Genomic DNA, 26,731 nt, shown 5'->3' on the forward strand with positions numbered 1-26,731 from the left:
AACAAACCGACTTCGTCCTGTGCATTCACAGAAGCACAACTGACTGGACCTCGTCAGGGCAAAACATCAAAGTGCCCACGAAAGCAAGCTAGCCGCTCAAGTAACGACGACGAGAGCAGGAAACCCGCCGTACATTTCCTAAGCGACGGGATGCCAGTAGTTGAACAATGATTGCTAGGACGAAAGGTTCGCGTGCTTCGGGACACAGGCTGCAATACAGCAATTGTCAGGCGAGAGTTGATTCCTGAAGAGTGCTTGACGGGCAAAACAAGCAATGACGTTTTGCTTGATGGCTCGAGTAGTCGCCTCCCCGAAGCCATAGTACAAGTGAAAACGCCTTACTTTTCAGGCAGTATAAAAGTGGCTTGTATGAACCACCCACTGTACGATGTGGTTTTAGGAAACCTTCCAGGCGTCAGAGGACCATACGATCCTGATTCGGACTGGGAGCGAGCAGATGCAGCTGAGGAAGAGTGGAAAGAAACGAACGTGACCAGGAACCCTACACAGGCTTCAAGCGTGGCTAAATCCAAAGCTCCGCAACAAAAACAAAACAAGATGCGTCCCTTGTACGCCCCTGAAGTTGTTTCGAATGACATTACAAAAGCGCAACTCATCGAAGGACAGCAGAATGACCCGAAGTTAAAATCACTTTTTAATAAAGTGAACAAAGAATCTAAATCTGGAAAAGGCCACAGCTATGATTTCGTTGGAGAAAATGGATTACCCTACCGTCGTTATCGCCTTGCGACAGGTAGAACATTTAAGCAGGTGGTAGTTCCAAAGGCGTTTCGACGAAATATTTTAGAAGTTGCCCATGAAAGCATCATGGCTGGGCATCAGGGAATCAAAAGAATCACCGATCGTATTTTGCGAGAATTCTACTGGCCTGATTTACACGGAGACGTAAAACGCTTCGTGAAGTCACGTGACATATGCCAACGAACAACACCTAAAGGAAAAATAGGAGTCGCTCCATTGGGCAACATGCCTCTGATACGCAAACCTTTCGAAAGAGTCGCAGTGGATCTGATCGGCCCCTTTTCACCAATGTCAGACCGAGGAAACCGATACGTTCTGACCTTAGTTGATTTCGCAACTAGGTATCCCGATGCTGTAGCACTGCCTGCAATTGACGCCGTTCATGTTGCCGAAGCGCTTATAGAAATGTTTTCTCGCATTGGTTTGCCCAAGGAAGTAGTGACCGACCAGGGAGCAAGCTTTACCTTCGACTTAATGAAAGAGGTTAGTCGACTCCTCTCCGTGAAGCTTCTCAAGACGACGCCATGCCATGCAATGGCGAATGGCCTAGTCGAGAAATTCAATGGCACCCTGAAGATGATGTTAAGAAGAATGTGCCAAGAGAGACCACGAACATGGAAAAGGTACCTCGCCCCACTGCTTTTTGCGTACCGAGAAGTACCACAGGCAAGCCTCGGGTTCTCTTCCTTTTAGCTTATCTATGGTCGTCATGTCGGAGGACCGCTGACAGTATTAAGAGAGCTGTGGACGAATGAGAAACTCGACGGAGAAACACGGACAACATACACGTATGTCTTTGACTTGCGCAATCGGCTGGAGGAGACGTGCAAGATTGCGCACGAACAATTGGAGAAAGCTCGCGCCAAGCAAAGAACATACTACGACAAGAAGAGTTGTCCTAGGAAATTGTGTTCAAGCGACAAAGTTTTCATATTGTTGCCTACTGACTTCAATAAACTTCTAATGCAGTGGAAAGGACCATTCCCAGTAATTGAGCGAAGAAATGACGTGGATTACGTCATTGACGTCTTCGGGAAAAACAAGATATTCCATATAAATATGCTCAAGAGGTACGAAGAGCGGGAGCCTAGCGAGCCCCAACAGGTGTCAGTTGTCACAGAGGTTAATGAAAACACCACCGAAGGACAAGATGAAGGTAACCCTATGCCAGTACTGAACCTGCATCGCACGCGATTTTGGCACCGATGTCAACGTATCTACAGACCTCACAAGGAGCGGACTGCATGAGTCGTGCTTAACATGTAGCAACAAACTGAACCGCACAAACTGGAAAGCGTGTTGTGCATTAACTCTTTCTTCCCGCGCGTCTCTCTTAAAATAGTTGTAAACAACTTTCTTGAAAAAGAGGGTAGTGTCATAATATATGTGCGCGGGGTTAAAATGTACAAAAAACAAAACAGTGCGCCGTGCGGTGGTGACTTGTGTGTCGACCCTTTTGAATGTGTGCGCCGTGCGGGGCGAATCGCGTATGTGCCGGGCGGTGGCGAAGAGGACGGCGATCGTGCGCGCTGGCGAATCGCGTATGTGCCGTGCGGTGGCGAAGAGGACGGCGATCGTGTGCGCGGCGTGCCTCGAGACAGGGTGAGCAGCGCGTGGGCGGTGCGCGAGGGTCGGAATTCCAAGGCTGGGCTATCCTTCGTTGGGCGTCCGGTCCATGGGAGAACCCGGAGCCCTACCTGCTGCTGCCTCGACTTAGAGCACTTCCGCCTGTTCCGCTACGAGGAGATCGGGCCAGGGAACGTGCACGAGGCCGGGCCAAGGCCTTGACGCTGTGTGCAGACGGGCACACTCAGGGTTCGGCCCACGAGCACGCACAGGCCGAGGGCGTCCACCGTGGAGCGGGTCCCTTGGGCGCAGCGTCCCGGCATCGACTGCCGCGGAGTGGACCTCCAGGACTTCACGCGGCCAGACGAAGAACCGAGCTACGGCATCGGACAGACTGTCTACGCACGACGTCTTCGACTCGGTGACCTCATCGGCTCCGACAAAAACTGTACGCTACTGCTTGACTATTTCGCGTAGCACCCCTTACGTCAAATGTAACTTTTACTATTCGTTGAGTCCCGTCGTGTGTGTAAAGATGTCCCACGTGTGTTTGTCCACTTGCGGGCTGCATCATTCTTTCTGGAGCGAATCCTGAACCCAAATTTAGCATCACGCCCTCCATCGTCGAACAGGTCATGGGGCAGGTAGACAGAAAACTCGACGTGTTGGAAAGAAAAATTCAAGCGCAACAGATTGAACTCATGAAGGCGTTGAGAAAGCATACCAATGGCAGCCACATAAGGGAAAAAGCAGATGGAAGGAGGAAGCAACAAAATGGAGAAGGCAGGGAGGTTAACCAGAAAGACATCAGGTTGGCTACCCTACACTGGGGGATTAGGGAAGGGGACAAGAAAGACGAGAAAGAGGGAAGAGAGGGAAAAGAGAAAAAGGGTGGGGAGAGACTGACAGTAATTTCACTGCAGCGTGTAGAACTCTACTGCATGTCAGAGGCGTTCACACAAGCCTGTCTTTCTCAGGAAACACAGCAGGGCTTTCACTGCCTTGTGGGCTGTTGAGGCATGTGGACGTTGCTGTAATAGCACCTGCACAGAAAGAGGCCGATCATCCAGTCGCCGCATCGCGTTGGCAAGTACTTGTCTATCTGAGGCAAATCGAGGACAATGGCACAGCAGGTGTTCGAGCAGGTGTTCGTCGGTGCCGCAAACATCGCAAGCCGCACTGTCAGTAATTCCGATTAACGTGGTATAAGCTTTCGTGAAAGCAACTCCCAGCCAAAGGCGATAGAGAAGCAAAGCTGCACGTCGATGTAGGCCGGGTGGAGGCCGAAGTTGTAGTGAAGGGTCGAGTTCGTGCAGTCTTGTACGTCGTATGCTTGGTGTGTTCCACTAAGTCAGTGTGAGACTGCGGGCCAGTTGACGAATCTGCCTCGCCGCATCCGCTCTTGAAAGCGGAATTGGAACTTTGTTCGCTTCTTTATGTGACGTGCGAGCAGCATGATCTGCAGAATCATTGCCAGCTATACAACAATGCCCAGGTAATCACTGAAAGACGATGTCAGGGCCTTTTTGTGTTAAACGTTGGTGAAGTTTCATGGTTTGGTAGGTCAACTGGTCGTGGCATCCGCGTCAGAGAACTGATATCAGGCACTGTAACGGTGGTTTTGAGTCAGAAAACACAGCGCATTTACCTCGTCTTTCTTCTGAATTGATGAGTTCCAGTACCTTGCGCAGAGCCTGGAGTTCTGCTGGGAAAAAGCAGATCGGAAAAAAGCAGATAAGGCATACAACAGGCCAGGCCTACTTAATATGACACAAGAAGCTACTGACAATGCATAAGGAACTGAGAAAAACTACGGGAGAGTGTGACATATGGCAGTGGAACTGCCGGGAATTCCGACGAAAAAAGGAACAGCTTTCACAGCTGGTGGCCATGCAGCCGAGGCCACCTGCTTTGATAGCTCTCTAAGAGGTGGGAATAAGGCCAAGCATGCAGAGCTATGATACTCATGGTGAAGCTGTGAATAATAACAACAAATGGAGAGTGGCGACATTAGTCCACAAATTTATAACCGCAATACAGCATAAACCAATCAAAGGAGTCGAAATCCCCCATATCATTATGGAAATCCTATTTAAAGAGACGAAAAAGAAAAGCATTTTCATCCTGAACATTTAGAGCCCACCTTGACAAAGACAGGCAACTTTCGACAAACTATTTGAAGATTCAGCAAAACTAGCTAAGCAGAACACGCTCATAGTGGTGGGGGACTTCAATGCAAGAGACCTAAGCTGGGGATACCTCACTCAGGATGCCAAAGGCAGAAACATAGCCCAGCAAATTGAAATTAGAGGTATGACACTCCTGACGGATCCAGCATTGCCAACAAGACAAGGAAACAGTACCTCCAGATACACGACATCGGATCTAGCTATGTGCAAAAATTGTCAAGAGGTGGAATGGCACAAAACTCTAGAAAATCTAGGCAGTGATCATTACATATTATACACCACTATACACACAGATCAGATACGTAAAAAGATTGGCGTTGCCAAAATAACTAGTTGGCATGCGTTCAGAAAATCACTGGAACAAAGGTTGACTGCTCAGATATAATGAACTTGAGTGATTGGTGTGACGAAATAAAGCGTCAAAAAGACAGGTACAGTAAAGAAATAACGCGATCTAGCAATGCCCCTGAGGTCGACTCACACCTACTACATCTTTGGGAAGCAAGAGGAAGCCTTTCGAAAAGATGGAAAAGACAGAAACGTAACCGTGAATTGAAAGAAAGAATCAAAGACATCACCCAGCGCACAGAGGATTACGCCAATCAACTAGCTGCAACTAATTGGGCCGATTTCTGTGATTCACTCAATGGAACACTGACTACGGCCAAAACATGGGACATACTGAAAGCCATGATAGACCCCACGAAGACAAAAAATGAAAACAGTAAAGCCGTTGAAAGATTGCTGCACTTATACCCTGGTACAAAAGAGGACCTCATTCAAGCCATGCATAAAAAATGCTTTGGTGAAGACGGAGCGACGCCTTCATATCAAGGACGGTATAAAGGATCACCGCAACCTGATTTAGACAAGCCTTTTACGGACGCTGAGATAAGAGCAGCCATATTTAGTAACAAGAAGAACACAGCCGCGGGTACAGATGAAGTCACCAATGGTATGATCAGGAACCTAAATGAGAAAGCCATTGAAGCTCTCACTAAATACATAAACATTGGCTGGCTGGAACTGTCTCACCAGAATGGAAACATGCAATTGTGGTCATGGTGCCTAAACCAGGAAAAAACTTGCCATTGAGAACATGAGACCTATCTCGCTCACGTTCTGCTTAGGAAAAGTCTTTGAAAAACTGGTGAACACCAGGCTCCTCAACCATCTCGAGAAGAACAACCTCATGCCCGAAACTATGTATGGCTTTCGCTCACACCTTTCTACGCAAAATCTTCTACTACTTTTAAAAGAACAGGTATTAATGGACATCTCTAAGGTTGGGGAAAGTGTCGTTATGGCAGTTGACATGAAGGGAGCCTTTGATAACATCAGTCACAAAGCAATACTAGAAGGTCTGGAGGAAGCTAACTGTGGAGAACGAATGTTCGGCTACGTCAAAAGTTTTCTTAGTCACAGGACTGCAACAATCAAGCTGGGAGATTGCGAATCCGACATCATAAAACCTCCAAACAAAGGAACACCCCAAGGAGCAGTCATTTCACCGACACTTTTCAATGTCGCCATGACAGGCCTTGCAGGAAAACTCAAAGATATTGCCGGTCTACAACATGTGATATATGCAGACAATATTACGGTATGGACAACCACAGGCAGCCTAGCAGAGAAAGAAGATAGGTTACAACAGGCAGCTAGCACCATAGAAGAGTACGCAAGGATACGGGGTCTTCAGTGCTCAGCTGAAAAGTCAGAGCTCATTCGTTTCACGAAGAGAAAAGCACGGAGGATCGACCCGAATCTAAAGCTGGGAGTCAAGCTCGACGGAAATGTCATTCCGGAGAAAGATACTGTACGCATACTAGGAATGTGGCTTGAAGCTAATCAGAGATGTCTGCACACACTAAATCAACTCAAAACATCAGTAAAGCAGATCTCAGGCATAATCTCGCGAATAACAAACAACCATAAAGGCATGAGAGAACAAGATACCCTAAAATTGGTCAAAAGCCTTGTCAACAGTCGCATTACATACTCGCTTCCGTATCAAATTATGAACAAGGAAGAGAAGGAAAAAGCAAACCAAATAATTAGAATGGCCTACAAGTCAGCCCTGAGATTACCGCGGAATACTTCAAACGACAAGCTACTGGCGCTTGGTCTTCATAACACAATTGAAGAATTATCCGAGGCCCACTTATTAGCGCAAGAAAAATGCCTTCTCCAGACCCCAACGGGCAGAGCAGTCCTAACAAAACTAGGGCGCGATACTTTATTACAAACACACCAAGAAACTAAAGAAGTATCAAGCGAATTTAGAGAATGGTACACCGTATTGCCAATACCAAGCAACATGGATCCTACTCTGCATGCTGGAAGAAGAAAGGCAAGGGCTGACTACATAGACAAAAAGACAAGATTTTCGAACACTGCCAGATTCACTGACGCCACGCCTTATCAGAACAATGCAAAGAGATATGTGTGTGTAGCCACTGACCATAGAGGGAAAATTACAGCCTGCGCTTCAATAGATCAGGCGTCGACAACACAAGCAGAAGAGGTTGCCATAGCACTCGCAATAAAAGAGGGATGGACGAGAAACGCTCCATTAACAATCATTACAGATTCGCAAAAAGCTTGCAGAAACTATCTAAAGGGCAAAAATGGAGCACAAGCGCTCCGTATATTGGTTGGGACAGGATGGGACCCCACAGTGAATTACGTACAGGCTGTGACTTGGGCACCGCGGCACGAGGGCGTGACAGGGAACCTGCGCGCGGACGAGGCGGCACGAGGCTTCACAAATCACCGAGCCACTCAAGCCAATGCAAGTGATGACCCTACACACCTGGACCCTTGTTTCGCAACGATTTTAGAGTACTACAGAGAAAATAGGCAGCTGTATCTACGTCCTCATAGCAAGCTCAGCGCTGCGGAGGCAACAACGCTAAAAAAAATACAGACTAACACTTACATAAACCTGCACACTCTTCACCTGATCTACCTCACGGCGTACGGAGATATATGTTCGTGGTGTGGAGCCACCCCAACACTCTTTCACATCACGTGGGAGTGTGCAGAGCACGACGAAGAGCACGACACCACTGGCACATGGGAAGAATGGGAGGCGCTGCTGTCTAGCCCAGCCATAGTGGATCAGCTGCGACTGATCCACAGAGCTGAACGGATGGCTCGCGCCAGTGGGGCCCTGGAATAGGGGCACCACCCTGCCGGACAGACTTCGCTCTGCACCCCGTATATTCCTCGAGGCACTGGAGTTCAAGCCTGTCTGGGCTATGTATATAATAAAGTTTTGTACTACTACTACTACTTGCAACGATACTGAAGAAAGTTGAATACTGCAGTAAAGTAATTGCCCACAGTTTTTTCTGAACTGATTTCCATATCGTGTCATTGTGATTAAACGAGCATGCCGCCGTATTTTCCGCCTGTTGAGCTGTGCATGCGTACGCGCAAATTTATGAACCTGCAAAATAAAGAAAATAGACTGTGCGTCTGTTTTTTCAACCACCGCGTTCACGTGTGCTCGAGATGGTTGGCTACATTCGCTGTCCACACACAGTTGTGCTAATAGTGGCGAAAACAGAAGCTGGTTTGCTTATAAGTGCACCGAGAATACACCAACGGCTGACGCCAGTATAGTATCGACAGCATCCGGTGGGAGGCTGGCTCGCTTTTGCCGCTGTGGCGAAAGCCTCAATGGCTTCGAGTGGTGCAGAAAACATGTAAACAATGCATTTTATGCAACTTAATTTTAAAACAGCAAAAAGACGACCCACACAGAAGACTGGACAACACGAGCACTGTCTTATCTGTGTTTAGTCTTTGCGCCGTTTCAAAGAGAACCCAAACCAACTAGCCGAACTCTCGCTTTTGCTGCAGTTTATGCAACCACGGGCCACTCCCATGAGGGCGTATTAAGCATTTTTTTTCTGTGCGTAAAAAAAAAGGGGGGGGGAGGTAAGGCAATGTCTGACCCTACGCGCGAACGACTGCGATATCGTTTTAAAATTTAGTTAGAAAGTAGCCCTAGTTCGCAGGAATCGATCGAGACGTGAAGACATGCGTCGAAAAGGTACGTAGTTTGTTTCCCTGAGGTCTGTGTTTGCGCAGCTCACGTTTTTTCACATAAAGACCCAGACCTTGGTCGCTAACGCAACGTGCAAGCGGCGAAGCATAATTCATAAAATGCAACGACTGCGGTATCCGTGAGAGCAACAGATAATCGCTTTAAGACGCTGACCGCGGCGCAAGTTCGTGCAGGATACAGCGACGTTTTGCTTACCTTCTGATGACCAGTAGGCGAAGTGTCGCACATCAAATATTGACGCTAGATGTTCCGGGTGGTGCAAAATATGATAGCCACGTATGTATTCATATACATTTCACAATGTAATATAGAACAGCGCTAAAGCTTCGACGTTAAACGCACGCCTAGCAGCCAAAAAGGTAAACGGGAAGTCGCCATGACACCTATTGCAGGATGCAGGTGGCGCTTCGCGCAATCAAACACCAAAACCGAAATCGCGATTTTATAAGCATCTTTGATTGACCTGTCATTCGCGGGCACCAAGCGTACAAGCAGAAAACAAACTTTTCTATACAGGAAAAATTCATTACTGTGAACATTTGGCTAAGCTCAAGGCGTTGATGTAAGATATCTTAGTCTCAAAATTTTTCATCCTAGCTGAGGCTTTGTGACATTTTCATTTGTAGAAAGCAGCCATAAATAAATAAATAAATGAAAGATCGTTGGAATATGCAACCTCATGCTGACTGTTGGGCAGTGGGTATTCGGCGTGAAGTTCAAAAGTTTGCTCTTGAACCTTTTTCTCCATTTCATTATTCAACTTTTGATTGCAAATACAGATGAAATACTCCATTGAGATAATTTTTCAACCCCTGAAAGTTCGTGGCAATTGAAACATTACAAGCTTGTCATAATATGTGCTGCGCGGGCGCGAAACAGAAACTAAAAAAAACGACAATAGTGTGCCGTGCGGTGGCGAAGAGGATGTGATGTGTGCGTGTATGTGCCGGGTGGTGCCTACGAGGAAGACGAGAGCTCGTGAGGCGCGGCCTCGAGCGTGAGTGACCCGTGCCTTCGGCAGTGCGCGAGGTACGTCGTTCGAGGCAGGACTACCTCGTTGGGCGTCTGGCCCATAGGTACGACCCAGGCCACGTCGCGACACTCGTACTAGCCGAGTGGACAGCTCAGCCTCCGCTAGACGACCGGTCTAGGAGAGCTGGCGCCTGGTTCCTGAACCTGTCCTTGTCCCGCTGGTCGTGGAGAGCTGGCGCCGGGTGCCTGAACCTGCCCTTACGCCGCTGTTCCAGGAGGGCTGGCGTGGGTTTCCGAGGCGGACTACAGGTGCTCAAGGGCACAACTCCCCGCCGCCGGAACACGTGAGTCGTCGGCTCCAGTTCGTCGACAGTGGCGCTGGGCCACTGGAGTTCGACGCGGCGACCCTGCGTCTCCCGACTTCGTCACTGCAGGTGACGACGCCGCCCATCGTCGACTTCGCCACTGAATGTTGCCGACGGGGCATCAACGCCGGCCCAGGCTACTACCCCGACGACCTGAACTGTAGGCCGAACGTTCTACTTATTCATTTAGTTTAGCCGCGTGTTTTTGTGTTAGGAACTTCGTAATGTGTGGGTTGTCCATGTGTGAAGGGTACAATAGAAGTTGGACGTGTGTTTGTGCACTGGCGTGCTGTCTGATTCTTTCTGGAGCGGTCCTGCCCCTATAACATCACAAACTGGCGAGCCTGCCAGGATACGCTCGTTAAACCAGGGAAAGAAGATAGTTTCGCTCGAGGCAGACACACGTTCAGACTGCACCATGGACTTGGAAAAACTCGCCGCTATAGGGCTCCAACTAGGGTTCTCGGGTGCAGAGCTAAACAAGTGGATTGAGGCCCAACAAGCTAAGCTAAGGGATGAGAGAGCTGCAGAGCGAGAGGCAGCCAAAGAAGCTGACGAGAGGCAGCGTGAAATTCTGCAGCTTAAGCTAAAGCTTCAGGAAGGAGCTCAGAATATGCCTGTAGCAGCTAATGACGCTTTGACTGCGCCCAGCACCTCCTCACCCCTCAATCCGCAGAAGTTACTGCCTGTATTTGACGAGAAACGCGATGATCTGCACGCGTATCTGCAGCGATTCGAGCGCGTAGCCACAGGACAGGATTGGCCGCAAGAAAAATGGGGTCTCGCTGTTAGCCTGTGCCTAACGGGTGACGCGTTAACCGTGATAGGCCGAATGACTGCCGCTGATTCGCTGGACTACCAAAAAGTAAAGAAAGCGCTACTGCAGAGATTTCAGTTTACGGCTCAAGGCTACCAAGATAAGTTTCGGAAAGCACGAGCAGCAGATGGTGAAACTGGACGACAGTTAGCAGCAAGAATTACCAGTTATTTCGACCATTGGATAGACATGGCAAACGTATCCCAAACCTATGAAGGTCTAAAGGATCACGTAATCTCTGAGCAATTCTTGCGTTGTTGCCATCCAAAGCTGGTTGTTTTCTTAAAAGAGCGAGAGTGCAAGTCACTAGATGAACTCGCTAATTTGACGGATCGCTTCCTTGAGGCGCAGAATTTGTCTAATATAGGAAAAGGTCCTGACCCCGCGAAAGAATCCAGTGGAAAGCCTACCGAAGCGTCGCGGAAACCGCAACTCAAGTGTATCCTGTGTCATCGTTTCGGACATTTGGCTCCTGACTGCCGCAATCCACCTAAGCAGATGCTGAAATGCAAGTTGTGCGGTAAAACGGGACATGTCACAGAAACTTGCCGAAACCAGCATGGGAACAACAAACCGAGTTCTTCGTGCGCATTTAGCGAACCTGACTCTGCCCGGGCTGGTGCTAGAAAAACAGCCAAGCGTCCAGGAGGGAAGATTCCTTGCTCAAGTCACCACGACGACAAGAACGTGCAGGGTACAATACGTTTCCTGGCCGACGGGATGCCAGTGGTCGAAGGTCTGCTGCTAGGAAGAGAGGTTCGAGTCTTACGCAATACGGGATGCAACACGGCAATCGTCCGACGGGAGCTCGTTCCTGATGTGTGCCTGACGGGCAAGAAAATCAGTGTCGTTCTCCTAGACAGGTCAACTAGCCATCTCCCGGAAGCTATTGTACAAGTCAACACGCCGTACTTCACAGGGATGCTGAAAGTGGCTTGTATGGATCAACCCCTCTATGACCTTGTGCTGGGAAATCTTCCAGGCGTCAGAGGACCATACGATCCAGATTCTGACTGGAAGCAGGCGACTCATACCCAGGTGGATGAGTTACCTGCGCAAGCACACCCGACCAAGTCACCTGTCACCTCAATATCTGCTTCTTCAAGCGTGGCAAAAACCAAAGCCAATCAACAAGGTCAAGAAAATATCAGGCCTTTGTACGTGTCAACAACGCTCTTACCTGACGTTACCAGAGCCCAACTCGCCGAGGAACAGCGAAATGACCCGACACTCCAAGCTGTCTTTGCTAAAGTGAATAAAGAGTTCAAATCGGGAAAGGGCCACTGTTACGATTTCATCGAAGATAAAGGATTGCTTTATCGACGCTACCGCCTTGCCACTGGCAGGACGTTTAAACAGCTGGTCACTCCGAAAGCGTTCCGGGTAGGCATACTGGACATTGCTCATGGCAGTATCATGGCGGGACACCAAGGCATCAAAAGAACTACTGATCGTGTCCTAGAAGAATTTTATTGGCCTGACCTGAACGGAGACGTAAAGCGCTTTGTCAAGTCTTGCGACAAGTGCCAGAGAACTACCCCTAAAGGAAAAGTTGGAGTCGCACCACTAGGCAACATGCCTCTTATCCGGACACCTTTTGAAAGGGTCGCGGTTGATTTAATCGGCCCATTTTCACCAAGATCGGACCGTGGGAACCGATATGTTCTGACACTTATCGATTTTGCGACTCGCTACCTTGACGCTTTAGCATTGCCCGCAATCGATGCAGTTCACATTGCGGAAGCACTCATCGAGATTTTTTCCCGCATCGGCTTGCCAAAGGAAATCGTCACCGACCAAGGGGCAAGTTTTACCTCAGAATTAATGAACGAGGTTAGCAGGCTTCTCTCCGTGAAGATGCTAAAGACAACCCCATATCATGCGATGGCGAACGGTCTCGTGGAGAAATTTAATGGCACCCTGAAGACAATGCTAAAGAGAATGTGCCAAGAGAGACCTCGATCTTGGGACAGGTACCTAGCTCCGCTACTCTTTGCATATAGGGAAGTTCCACAGACAAGCCTCGGGTTCTCTCCGTTTCAGCTCATTTACGGCCGCCACGTCCGAGGACCGCTAACCGTGCTGAGAGAACTGTGGACAAATGAGGGGCTAGACGCAGAAACGCGGACGACTTACACCTACGTCTTTGATTTGCGCAATCGCTTAGAGGAGACTTGCAAGATAGCCCATGAACAGCTGGAGAAGGCTCGTGTGAAGCAGAAAACCTATTATGACAGGAAAAGTCGCCCTAGAAAATTATGCCCAGGCAACAAGGTTTTAATTCTGCTCCCGACTGACTCCAACAAGCTGTTAATGCAGTGGAAAGGGCCGTTCCAAGTCATCGAACGGAAAAATGATGTCGACTACGTCATCGATGTGTTTGGGAAAAACAAGATTTTTCATATCAACATGCTCAAAAAATACGAAGAGCGCGAAGTGACGGAACCACAACAGGTGTCAGTTGTTGCAGAGCTCCACGAAAATCTCCCCGAAGAAGAAGACGAAGTCAAACAAATGCCCATATTGAGCTTGTATCGCACGCAGTTCAGCACGGATGTCAAGCTATCACCACACCTCACTGCTGAACAAGTTCAGAATGTGCAAGCACTTTTTCAAGAGTATGCGGACATTTTTTCTGACTTACCAGGGAAAACAGCACTCGTGGAGTGTTCGCTACGTCTGACCTCCAATAAGCCTGTGCATGTTCCGCAGTACCCCATCCCCCTTGCCTTGCAAGAAAGAGTAGAAAAGGAAGTGCAAGAGATGCTGAAACTCGGTATTATTGAGCGGTCTCAGTCGCCGTACCACGCTCCCATTGTCGTGGTGAAGAAACCGGACAACACGATTAGGTTGTGCATAGACTTCAGAGAATTGAACAAGATTCTGGTCCCCGACTGCGAGCCAATACCACGCATCGATGTAGTTCTTGCACTTGTTGGACAAAAGCAGTTTTTCTCCAAATTTGATTTCACGAAAGGATACTGGCAAGTACCGATGGATCCAAACAGTCGTGAAAAAACTGCTTTCTCCAGCATGTCTGGGCTCTATCACTTCCTCTACATGCCTTTTGGCATTAAAACGGCGCCAGCAGTATTCGCGCGCCTTATGAGATCAGTACTGGGTGGTGTTGACAACGTTCACCATTATTTCGACGATGTCATCATTGCGACCGATACTTGGCAAGAGCACATCGACACCCTCAGACAAGTTTTTGAACGAATTAACCAAGCTCACCTCACCATAAAACCAAGTAAATGTGAGATAGGAGAGCGAAGCATATCCTTCTTGGGACATCGAATCGGGGAGACTACAGTTGAACCGCTTCTCAAAACGCTAGACAAGATTCTTGCCGCAAAACGACCTACAACCAAGAAAGCAGTGCAGTCGTTTCTTGGCTTGACCGGCTATTACAGGAAGTTTATACCGAACTACGCCGAACTGACCAAGCCGCTGACGGACCTTACAAGAAAGGGACAAAGCCACACTGTTTCATGGGGCGCACATCAAGAGGAAGCGTTTACGGCCCTCAAGAAGAAGCTCGGTGATGCTCCCATCCTCCTCGCTCCCGACCTCTCGAAGGAGTTCGTTCTTCGTACGGATGCCTCCAATACAAGCCTGGGCGCAGTATTGCTCCAGATGGGAAAGGGCCAGGTGCTGCATCCAGTTGCTTACGCAAGTCGTAATTTATTGCCCCGAGAAACCCACTATTCAACAATAGAACGGGAATGCCTTGCACTTGTTTGGGCAGTGCAACAATTTCATATTTACCTCTATGGCAAACCTTTTGTCATTCAGTCAGACCACCAACCATTACAGTATTTAAATTCCGCCAAACACGTGAACAACAGAGTGTTGAGGTGGAGTCTCCTTATGCAGGAGTACTCATTCACAGTTCATTACATCAAAGGTTGTGACAATGTTGGAGCCGACTACTTGAGTCGCGCATAACTGCCGTTTAGGTAGCAACGTGGTTCTTAATACTACTAGCCCTCAGTCGTGAATAGTTGACTCCTAGTTGCGACATAGCAACCCTACTTGTACGGTAGTTTTCCAACCGAACTGTAAGCAGCCTTCTGTGAACATTCTGCTACTATGTACATGCGACCCCTGAGACAATGCAGTGCAGTGCAGGGACCGTGCAGTGACCGTGCAGTGCAGTGACCATTCGTTCGCCCCGCGCCCTTGTAGTAGAATAGTTGCAAACAACTTTCTCGGAAAAGGGGGTGATGTCATAATATGTGCTGCGCGGGCGCGAAACAGAAACTAAAAAAAACGACAATAGTGTGCCGTGCGGTGGCGAAGAGGATGTGATGTGTGCGTGTATGTGCCGGGTGGTGCCTACGAGGAAGACGAGAGCTCGTGAGGCGCGGCCTCGAGCGTGAGTGACCCGTGCCTTCGGCAGTGCGCGAGGTACGTCGTTCGAGGCAGGACTACCTCGTTGGGCGTCTGGCCCATAGGTACGACCCAGGCCACGTCGCGACACTCGTACTAGCCGAGTGGACAGCTCAGCCTCCGCTAGACGACCGGTCTAGGAGAGCTGGCGCCTGGTTCCTGAACCTGTCCTTGTCCCGCTGGTCGTGGAGAGCTGGCGCCGGGTGCCTGAACCTGCCCTTACGCCGCTGTTCCAGGAGGGCTGGCGTGGGTTTCCGAGGCGGACTACAGGTGCTCAAGGGCACAACTCCCCGCCGCCGGAACACGTGAGTCGTCGGCTCCAGTTCGTCGACAGTGGCGCTGGGCCACTGGAGTTCGACGCGGCGACCCTGCGTCTCCCGACTTCGTCACTGCAGGTGACGACGCCGCCCATCGTCGACTTCGCCACTGAATGTTGCCGACGGGGCATCAACGCCGGCCCAGGCTACTACCCCGACGACCTGAACTGTAGGCCGAACGTTCTACTTATTCATTTAGTTTAGCCGCGTGTTTTTGTGTTAGGAACTTCGTAATGTGTGGGTTGTCCATGTGTGAAGGGTACAATAGAAGTTGGACGTGTGTTTGTGCACTGGCGTGCTGTCTGATTCTTTCTGGAGCGGTCCTGCCCCTATAACATCACAAAGCTACCACGCCCAGCAAGTAGCTCTAGCTTTTTGTGCCGTACCACAGAGACTGTATTTCAAAGCTTTATTGAGAAAAATGCAATGTAGTGAAAAGAAAGAGCCACTGTCCCCATGGTAAGGCCCTTGTCAACCTCTTTCTTTATTCGAACAAACTGAATAGATCTTAACGTTGATTGTGCTACTCCTAGTCTTTTACGCAATTGTCAACAAAAATGCTGCAGTTGAGCGAGCATTAAATTTGTATGTTAAATAAGGTTTGAAGTTTAGATTACGAAAGTCCGTGGTGCACTCGAAAAAGAAGAGTGAGAGACGGAGACTATTTGAAACAAAATGTTTATGATATTTCTTTCCCTAACCAAAACGAACCAGTTTGGGTTATGTATGTATTGTTACTAAGGCTTCTATTCTGGATGTGAAAACATCCTAAACACTTTGTTTCAACTGGCCAGTGCATCATTTTCGTTCCGTAGTTCAAATAAATTTTAAGCTAATAATTGCACCAGGTGAAAGGTAGAGTAATCTATTAGAGACACTCACAACTTCAGTTATAAAGACTGCTTTATTTTGGCACAATAAACACAGTTCACACAATTAAACTAAAACGTTTAGAACACCCTGCCTCAAAAGATTCTTACACAATAGAATGGAGTGCACGTACCTGCTGGGTTGGGTGTCTATGCTTGTGCAATTTGAAGAACTTACAGCAGGGGCACCTGCACAAATACAGGCTATTTTTTCACACACGAAACTGTACGCAAAAACCTTATTGCGTTCATTCTCATAAATATGAATCACAAGAACTGTTCATTAGTTTAATGTAGGGTTAAAAGGTAGCAGGGTCAGTACAGGTTTCAGTAGCCCAAATACAAGATACTTTAAGGCGCCACTGAAGGTTTCTTAAGGATATAAAGCACCGTTCCAAGTAAAAATTTTTTTGCAATATCCACGCTTCCAAACCAACATGGTTTGGAAACATGATTATTTACAAATTAAAAATACAAAATTAGTATTTTGCTCACACACACTTTATCAAAGCTTTGGCTGTATGGAAACGGTGGATACTGTTTGAGCTAAAAGATGTGTGACTTCACCTCGTCAGCTACTTTCATAACAGAGTTTGATATGAAAGAGTAAAACATAACAGAACTGGTTGAGGTGAAGTCAAGTCACCCAGAGAAAAGTTGTAAGTGGACCAGGTGAAGAGATGAAACTAATAGCAGGAGACAAACAAGGTTAAAAACTGGGTGGGAGCCATCACAGGAGCATGGCCTGTGCTCTCAAAGTAATCTGACAATAACTTACATATACACAACAGCTGCTCTAGTCCATATTAGAAATTATATGCGAAAATATTGAAGATTTTTCTAAGAACAAAAATACATTCAGGAAGTTAAAGGGCCGTGCAAAATTACTGTGCAATTTCAACTGTTTTCAAAGGATCCAGGCATTTGTACACACCCTGAGAAAACCACAAGCAGGTTTCAATCATTTACATATGGTATGGTTAAAAGACAGCCACAGAAATGCATTTTGTATAAATCTACATAATGGTGTTCATGCAATTTGCAAGGAGACTGAATGTGGTAAAGGTTAGTGGTGCTCTTACGCTGCCTATAAGTCAATAAGAGTGCTAGCACACCGCACGAGCTAAAGTTAAACGAAAGGCCAAGGCAGAGTAAATAATATGAAGTTTTTGTGAAGTTTTTCCAGGTATAACTGAGTAAAAAGCTGTGATTTCCTTCTTACTTTACAGAGATCGGTTTTTATTCACTCTAATAATATAGCCTTATAGCATTAGCTGATGAGGCTGGACTCTACATATACATTGCGCATACATGCATACATGGAGCAATGAACTCAGCGGTCAGTAGGGTACTTACATACCAGATGGCACTACAAAAGAGGGTGGATCACGTGGGTCACGCACAAATTTTCTGAGCAGCGACACTGGCCACCTCAGCAGATTTCCTAGTCTCTACACTTTCAAAAATCGCAACCCAACATTTGCGAAAGACCTGCTGAAAGACATTTGCTGAAAGACCCTACAAATGTACACCTCTCTTTACAAATAATTAACAGCAGAGAAGGTCATCAACAGGAGTAAAATTCAAACTGGAGTTTATATCATTAAAAAAATTAAGCCCCATGTTCTTTGTGTGCTATCTGAATTCCTGCTTCTACTGCAGAGGAAGTCTTACACTCTATTTAATTAGCTGGGGCTGCTCAAAACATCCCTCACCCTGGACACACACAGAAATGACCCTGACACACACGTTGGAGCAGAGAGAGGCGCAAGTGTTGAACGGGCGGCTAAGGCCAGTGGGGCCCTCGACTAAGGCTCCCCCCCCCCCTCCATCATGTCACTAATATTGCAATCAAGTTTGTCTGTTCTGCACAGTTTTCTCACACATAATTGTTCAAGCCACTTCTCGTCAGGTGGTCAACTCATATTCAGACATGGTACTTCTATCTAGTTTTAGGTTGAAGCTTGTGGCCATGAAAAATTAATATATTATTAACTTTTCCTGTCATTTTGACGTCTGAGCACTCTTACAGTGGTCTATATGAAACGTGCATTCAATGTGATTAAAGTGTTTTCTTTTTGACACCCTTTGGCAGTTCAGGTGCCTCCATCTCTCTTATGTTGGACAAGCCTTCTCGGATGCCTTCATCTAGTCGGCACTAAGACCGTACACCAACTTGGAAGCATATACTGGCTTGATAGAATATTTGAAACAAAAACAAATAGAAAATTGTAAGAATTTACGTATTGTTGGTCACAGTTCCCTTTAGACCACATGGCAGAATGCTGCTTGTGCAGTAAATGAGTAGATAGACCGGTGAATTGTTGAAATTTCCTGTACTTTTTTATTGCCTCATCTATATGAATGAACCTTGTTTGCACTACAGAAAAAATTGCAGCATGGGAGGCCAAGGTCATGTCTATCATCTTCCGATGGCGTGCTGTGGTGTACTTAAAAATAAAAAAAATAGGGAGGAAAATTTTGAGAGCACGGTACAATTGTAACATTCAATGAAACTGCAAGATGCAAAAACAAAGCTTAGGAGAAAGCTCTATTAAGGCTTCTTTATTCTAAGATAAAGTAGGCATAATAGCGACACATACAGCTCTCTTAAGCTATGAAAATTTGCCCAGAGTAGTTTCTACTCACTCTTTCCTCTCACCTTGCATAACAACAATCTCGCCACACAGGGGCACACAGACTTTATCATGTATGATCTTTCATGGTATTACTGTGAATGTCCTGTAGTCATCAACTACACCACTCATGCGAAGAAGTGATGATCAGCACACTCTTTTTATAAAAAAGAAAAAACTGACTAGTAAATGCAGACCAATTATTTACAAGTAAAATGTGCTGATAAAAACTTTTCCTTGTTACGTTCAGCTAACATGACCTCGGAAGCTCGTTGCAGATGCCAATCACAGAAGGACGTATGAGAGTTAAAGGTGTTTGTTTTACCACACATGCACTCGAAAGAGATGATTATGCACCTTCATAACATAAATGGTGAGACTCAAACACTTGGGCGATGGTTTTGGTCTTTGATTGTACTCGTGAAACAATAATAGGAGTTTTGGTGCACTACAGTGTAGAAAGACACAATGGACCGAATACAATTGGCGACAGTGAGCGCTGAATTTTATACAATGTTTATTGGGAAATAGCACGTATGTTGATACCATTCTGAGAAAATTGAGGACCTAGTTTACCCCACACAGGTAAGAGTCACAATGCAATGCGCACATCATCGGCGAAGTAACTTTGTCAGCCGTCGTAACCTGGGCTCCTTCCCTTGTACCGAAGTTTGCTGTGGCACTCAGGGAGTCAAGACCAGCACAGCTTTCTTTTCTACGTAAGGTTTCGCATGAAGCCTCTGACGGTGATAGTGCACGTTGTCTTCGTGAAGGTGGAAACATTCTTTACAGTCGCAAAAACATTAAACCCGACCCAACCGTTTGATGAGCGGCTTCTTTTCTACGCGACCACTCTATCCACTTTCTCCTGGCCGATAAGGAAGGTGGTTTTATGATTTTACTAAGAAAAAATATTTGAATCAAAGTCAAGAGAAGCGATTTCTGCAGTCTATCCTCACTCCGATGTTTCATTGAGTAAACAGAAGTCTTATGCAAAAATACTGTGTGACAAGCTTAACCTTACAAATTTGGTTAAGGCAATCGATAAGAGCAAAGACAATTTTTAAATTTCTTTTTTAGTGCAAAAATGCACAAGATCAACGTAACTTTTTGGGCCATTGTCTCTGAATCTGAATCAGCGTAACCTCAAGCTTTTAATGATAAATGATCCTTTGATTGTGACTAAATAACCAGGTTTTGGACGTCTTTGACACTTTCACTGACAAGTGCTATCAGGCTTTATAGATTGACATCAAAGATCTTTTTTATACCTTGCCTCATAACCTAATCCTTGAGTGTGTTGAGCATTCTACTGAGAAACACGGTTTAATTGCTTCCCAAAACTCTGCAAGGATTTCTGCTAGCGGTTTCTTAGAAATTCCAAGCTTTTATTAGCAGTCTACGTATGTAATGTTTGAAGCGATCCCGCACCTACAGAAGAAACGTATGCACTAGTTCCGACATTGCTCGGTTCTTAGAGACCCACTTCTTGTTCACTTCAATTGTGAAATAAATGGTCCGATCACCGATAAAAATGTTCCTAGCATATTCCAATATGTATCTTATGATTACCTAATTGTTCTAAATTGTGACCTGCGTGACTTAACTCTACAAAGCAAAGTGCTACTTGATGTGTTTTTCAGTGTGATGAGCCCATTCAGCCTAACCCATGAACTCGTAGTAAATGGCCAAATTAGATTTTTAGATATCCAGTTTAGTTTTGCAGGTGTTAGCATCTGCCGGTGCCGTAAACCATGCACTAACATACCACTACAGCCTCTGAAGTCCGCCTTGTTAAGCGAGCTATTGCCATGTCGTGCCTCAGACATTATGGGCAAACCTCGCCCACATTGTACTTCAATCAATCAATCAATCAATCAATGAAGCTTTATTTTCATAAATAGATATATGCAATTACAGGGATTATTTGGACCGATAGCCTAAAGTGGCTAGTGGACGGTCCAATACAATGTGCAACATAAAAAAGTGTACAGGTCAGCTCTGAGGTAACAACATAAAAAAAACAATCATGTGATACAGATAACACAGTAATACATTTTTTCTTGCAGATATGCATACTTATTAGCTTGCAGCTAGTTTCTATACATAGACACTTATTAAAAAAATACAATGAAAATCGAATCACACACACATGCTTACATGTCTTGACTCCACAGAAAAAATGATTTACATGCCATGCTGAAATTACGTGCCGTTTTAATCTCTAGGGGGACCGTGTTCCATATTTTTGTTCCACTAAACTGTATCAGTCTTTCTCCGTAAACATTAAAACATTTGGGCAGATTGAAATTACCATTCGAAGCATGTCGCGTATTGCGTTTAGGAATTGAAAAAAGATCAGCAGGCAAAGGTGAATTTCTATTAATTATGTTATTTACTGAAACAGCAATTTTGTAGTCACGCAACATCGGAACCGAGAGAATGCGTTGTGATTGGAAAATATTACTTACTGATTCACCTTGGCCTATGATTTTCAGTGTACGCTTTTGAAGTCGTTCAAGAGTTTTTAGATAACTGTTGTACGTCACACCCCACGATTCCAGACAGTAACCTATGTGACAATGACACAATGAAAAGTAGAGTGTGCGGAGTATAGCTTGTGGAAAATATTGGCGAGCTTTTATTAGAGAATAGCAGCCATAGGCTAGCTTTGCGCACACACTTTGTACTTGCTCATGCCAGTGTAAGTGTTCATCAAAAGTGACGCCTAAATATTTAAAACAAGGAACTTGTTGAATAGGAGTGTTGTTTATTGCTAGGTTAAGAGATTCAGCGTCAATATGTTTCCTACGAGAGTGAAACACCATATACTTTGTTTTAGTACAGTTAACTGTCAGCTGATTCCTGGCAAACCATTCCGAAATGTTCGATAAATCGGTCATTGCGTCATTTTGTAAATCTGCTAAGGAGTGTCCTGTGAAAACTAAAACAGTGTCGTCCGCGTACATCAGTGCCCTTGACCTTTGTAGGGATCGCGGGACATCATTAATATAAAGAGAGAACAATATAGGGCCCAAAACTGAACCCTGTGGCACCCCGCATTTAATATAACCGTAGGATGATTTGATGTCACCAATGACTACCTTTTGTTTGCGTGCCGATAGATAACTAGAAAAAAAATCAAGCGAGTTACCTTTTATCCCATAAGAATGCATTTTTTCCAGTAAAATGGAATGACTAATAGCATCAAATGCCTTTCGTATGTCTAAAAATACTGCTATTGCTATGTTGTTTTCATGTAGCGCGGAATTAATATATTGCGTAAGCATCGAAACAGCAGTTGAAGTGGACCTGTTTGCAACAAAGCCGTGTTGCTGGGGACAAAGTACATTCTGTTCACCCAGGAAGCGCCTTAATTGCGACGAAATTAGTTTTTCAAGCGTAGTGTTAATACTACTCAGAACAGATATTGGTCTGTAGCTGTCCGGAAGATTCCGATCACCAGATTTGTACACTGGTATTACTTTGGCGGTCTTAAGTATACTAGGATAAGTTTTAGAGGAAAATGCATGATTAAATATATGGCATAAGGGACCACACAATACATCAATATTCTCCTTTAAAATCCTTGATGATATGGCGTCATGTCCAGCTGCCTTGTTCCCTGGTAACTTATTAATTACTTGTCGGATGTCATCCTCAGTTACATCACATAAATCAAAATTATTGGTAACAGTACAGGATGCATTTAAATTCTGCATATGAGTAGGGAACTTCCTCGCAAGGCTGAGACCAATATTAGTAAAGTAATCGTTAAAGTTGTCGGCCACTTCACGAGTTGGATTATCAGGTGTAATGCGTTCTTTGACGTGACGTCTTTAACAATCTGCCATATTTTTTTTGAGTGACGTCTTTAACAATCTGCCATATTTTCTTCGTGTTACCATCATTTTTTTTCACTAGGTTGGTATAGTAGCACTTCTTGGATTTTCTTATCATTGCTACTGACTTGTTTCTGTAAAGCTTAAAATTTTGATGGTAGTATTCATTGCTCCTGTTATTTTTCCATTTGTCGTAGTAAAAATCTTTCAGCTTCAAAACCTCAAGTATATTTCTATTCATCCATGGACATATGGCATGGTCATAATTTCGGCGCGAACAGCTACGCGTTGATCGTTCAATGACATCCATAATGCATTTTACAATGTTATCACACTCGACGTCCACGTCTTCATCATAGAGGGCATCAAAATTCGTTCCTTGTAGTAGTTTTTGCACGGAATTATAGTCGACACGTGTTGTTCGTTTAATGGCAGGTATGGCAGGAGCACAAATGTATTTCTGGGGTAAAAATAGAAAGGTGGGATTGTGATCCGCAATAGCAACAGCGTATACGCCTGCCGATACATCCAGGTCAGCGTTACACAACACGTGATCAATAATCGACTCCGAGTGGTCTGTTATGCGAGTGGGTGATAAAATAACATTTCTCAGATTAACTGATTGTAGCAAAAACACGTAATCATCACATGTATCTCCAGACACGTCTATGTTAATATCACCGCAGACAATAATAGGTGCTTTAGAGGCCACAATGGGTATCATGGTACTTTCCATCACAGTAATGAAATCAGCCACACTGGAAATTGGTGGACGATATATTACACCGATGATGACACCATTCTGAAGATGAATAAAAAGAGTCTCTGCCGATGAACTGCAGCATGAGCTATTGCTAAGGTGAACGAAACTAAAGCAGTCTTTGATAAATAGCGCCACACCCCCTCCTCGTGTAGCACTGTTTCTAGGTTGCGAAAGCATGACGTAGCCGGGTAAATGAACTGATTCGCTTTCTCGAAGCCAAGTTTCAGTTATAGCGATGACATCATATTTAAACGAGTGCTGTGATAAGTACGAAAGCAGATGATCGAAGTTCTTTTTTATGCTGCGAATATTACAATGTAATACTGCGAAATGATCCTGCTGCAGCCATATGTTTTCAACCTCAGAAAAAGAAAACGCCATTTAAAAGTATAGGAAACTCCAGGTTACAGAAACAAGCAGGCAATCCTCAAACAACTTTGGAAAGATCCTCAGCACATGTGACGTGAAGCACACGTGAATTATCCGCCTTCCGCATCAAAATCTTTCCACCAGTTACCCAGGTGTACTTCCACTTTTTTTCCCGCTTTGTCTTTAGAGCGGCTGTTAGCAATTCCTTGTTTGCCGGACACAAGTGCTCATTTATGTACACTGGAGATGCGATGCCCTGAAAACCTAAAGCTGTCGTGTTAAGTCGTTGCTTCTTAGCAGTCTTCAGAACATTATCTTTCACAGCTCTCGAAAGAAACCTAACTATGATGTTAGGTGTTGACGCGTTCCTTGATGGCACTCGGTGCACGACGTCTATATCTGTTTCTTTGATTTCAACTTTCAGGTAGCTGGCAAGCTGTTGCATTGTGGAGACCAAGTTTTCCCCCTCCATCACAGGAACTCCCTTTATTTCTAGGTTATTCTGTCTACTATATTGTTGCTGAGCAGTGAGTTCCTGTTTTATTTCCTTAATATTCTTGACGAGGCGACTGTTTTCGCTTTTAATCGCGTGGTTTTCTGCTCGCACCGCAGCAAGTTCTTTCTTTGTTTCGCCAAGTTCCACCCTGAATTGCTCAACTTCTGAAGCCTTTGGGCGTCAAACTGAAAGGCTGACTGGTGCTGGCTACCTCGAGCTACTCTTCATGTCAGTTGCAGACAGCCTGCTTAAGAAGGTACGCCACCACCCGCAAAGTTGAGAAGCCGCCATTGCACCACGCGGGCAAAAGGTACAGATGTTAGCAAAACGAGTTGTCCAAACAAGCTTGTATATGTTGGGCTGTAGCAAGAATAGAAGGAACATTTATACAGTTGAAGCGTTCTTCAGAGCGAAGGGCTTTTATGACTTTATCGACTACCCGCTTAACGGGGCCTGGTCCAAGGCAACCACTAGGCTATTCAAGGCGTTCTCAGAAAGTTGCATTTCTAACGACTGATGTATTATTGTGTTGGGCTACATTGAGTTCGCTTCGCTGGGACATGAAGGGCACCCGTATATATCATGTGTAAGTGGTGGCACCACTACGCTCCAGAGGCACTTGTCTCGGTACACTGTAAAGCGTAGCAGTGAGTGTGTCAAAAAATTTAGGTCAATGCGTGATCCCAATCTCTGGGCTTTGAGGATGTCAACTCGACTGAATAGTTGCCTACAGATTCATCGCATGGCGCATCTGTCACCCAGTATGTATTCACATGAGGGGCAGCCTCTATGTCGATTTCCTGGTACAGCAGTGTGTAGAGAGCACCAAAAGATGACGTGTTATTCCGTAATATGAGAGTTTGAGATTTTGGTGGCAAGTCGATGACAAATGCCTCCACATAATTCAAGAAAAATTCAAGTCGTTCCATTAACGTAAAAGAAAATATGCACTGTTTTTAACTTGGAACGCTCACCTCTATGCCTGCAGAAAAAGCAAACAATGCAATGCAATAAGAAGTTTGGTTTCACTGCTATGCAAGTGCAGTGCGTAGAAGCACGAGGTAAAGTCAATAACAAATAGATTTAACTGGCATTCACACGTCCGGCTTCGCAGCCGCGCATGTGCACTACGGAGAAGCACACAGTAAAAACAAATACAAATTTATTAAACTGAAATGAACAATTTCGGCCTCGCTGGCTTTGTACGTGCACTACGGAGAACAAAGGTGTTTGTTCTTTTGACGCGCTTGAGGCAATGATTTTTCATTTCCATGGGAACTAAGTGCGGTACAGTTGCACAAAAGCGTACGTATGTATATTTCAATCTAATCATTTGGGACCATTAAAATTACACCAGCGTTATTCTCAAATCTGAAATGGCCGACGCGAAACACAGTTTAATTTCGCCATTGTCTCATATTAGCATAATTAGAGGATGACTCGGAGCAAGTTACACAATTTTTCAGGATGCGTTAACAGGCGCCAAATAATTCAGCACTTTAATGCTTATCTACATTGGAAGCCTCTGATAAAGTATTCTCGAATACGGGCAGCATAACTCTTTATTATGTCATGCGGTCTAATATGAAATGTATTTCTGGCCAATACATATTGGATAGCGATCAACCACGCAGAGGACAACTAAACAATTGACTGTCTACCTTTTGTGGCAAAGCAGTGCACTGCAGCTCGCTACGTCTGTCGATTGAACAAGTAGTACAGTCACCCTGGGGTTGACAAAATGGCTACGGGGCAGTGATTTGCGTGCTACCTTGTCTACAAGAGAGCTGTACCGTACCATTCGTGGAGACAAAGTGTGGTGTAAGAAAAACTTCGCTCGAGCAAGGCCAGAGAACCGCAGTGCGCGAGCTTGAGAGAGCAACACGCCAGCGCCTACGAATCTATGGGAACAAATGCACGAAATATCGTCTTTCTCGATTGTACCTAAACAACATGACGCAAACGTCCCCAGATTTCTGATGCATGCGCAAAACAAGGGCTACTTTTTAGTGGGCAACATTGAGCATCAATTTTTTACTGGCAACATTGTGGGCATTTCCTAGGTTTGAAGTATGGGGGCTAGAAGGGGAGGTGGCGTCAGCGCCCATGCGCCGCCGCAGGGAAAGCGATTCGTCGTTTCATGACACGGCCGCGGTAGCCGGGGTGGCGCTCCGGCCAGCTCTTCGATGCCTGTCGAAAGCGAAGCGAGGGGGTTGGCGCTGTTTCTTCCGTCGTTTGTTTACCGTTTCGCGCACGTGTTTCTTTGTGCCTTACAGGCTGAGTTCGTCGCTTTTTGTGTGA

The sequence above is a fragment of the Rhipicephalus microplus genome, chromosome 5 (genome assembly GCF_043290135.1).
Source record: "Rhipicephalus microplus isolate Deutch F79 chromosome 5, USDA_Rmic, whole genome shotgun sequence".
Classification (NCBI taxonomy): domain Eukaryota; kingdom Metazoa; phylum Arthropoda; class Arachnida; order Ixodida; family Ixodidae; genus Rhipicephalus; species Rhipicephalus microplus.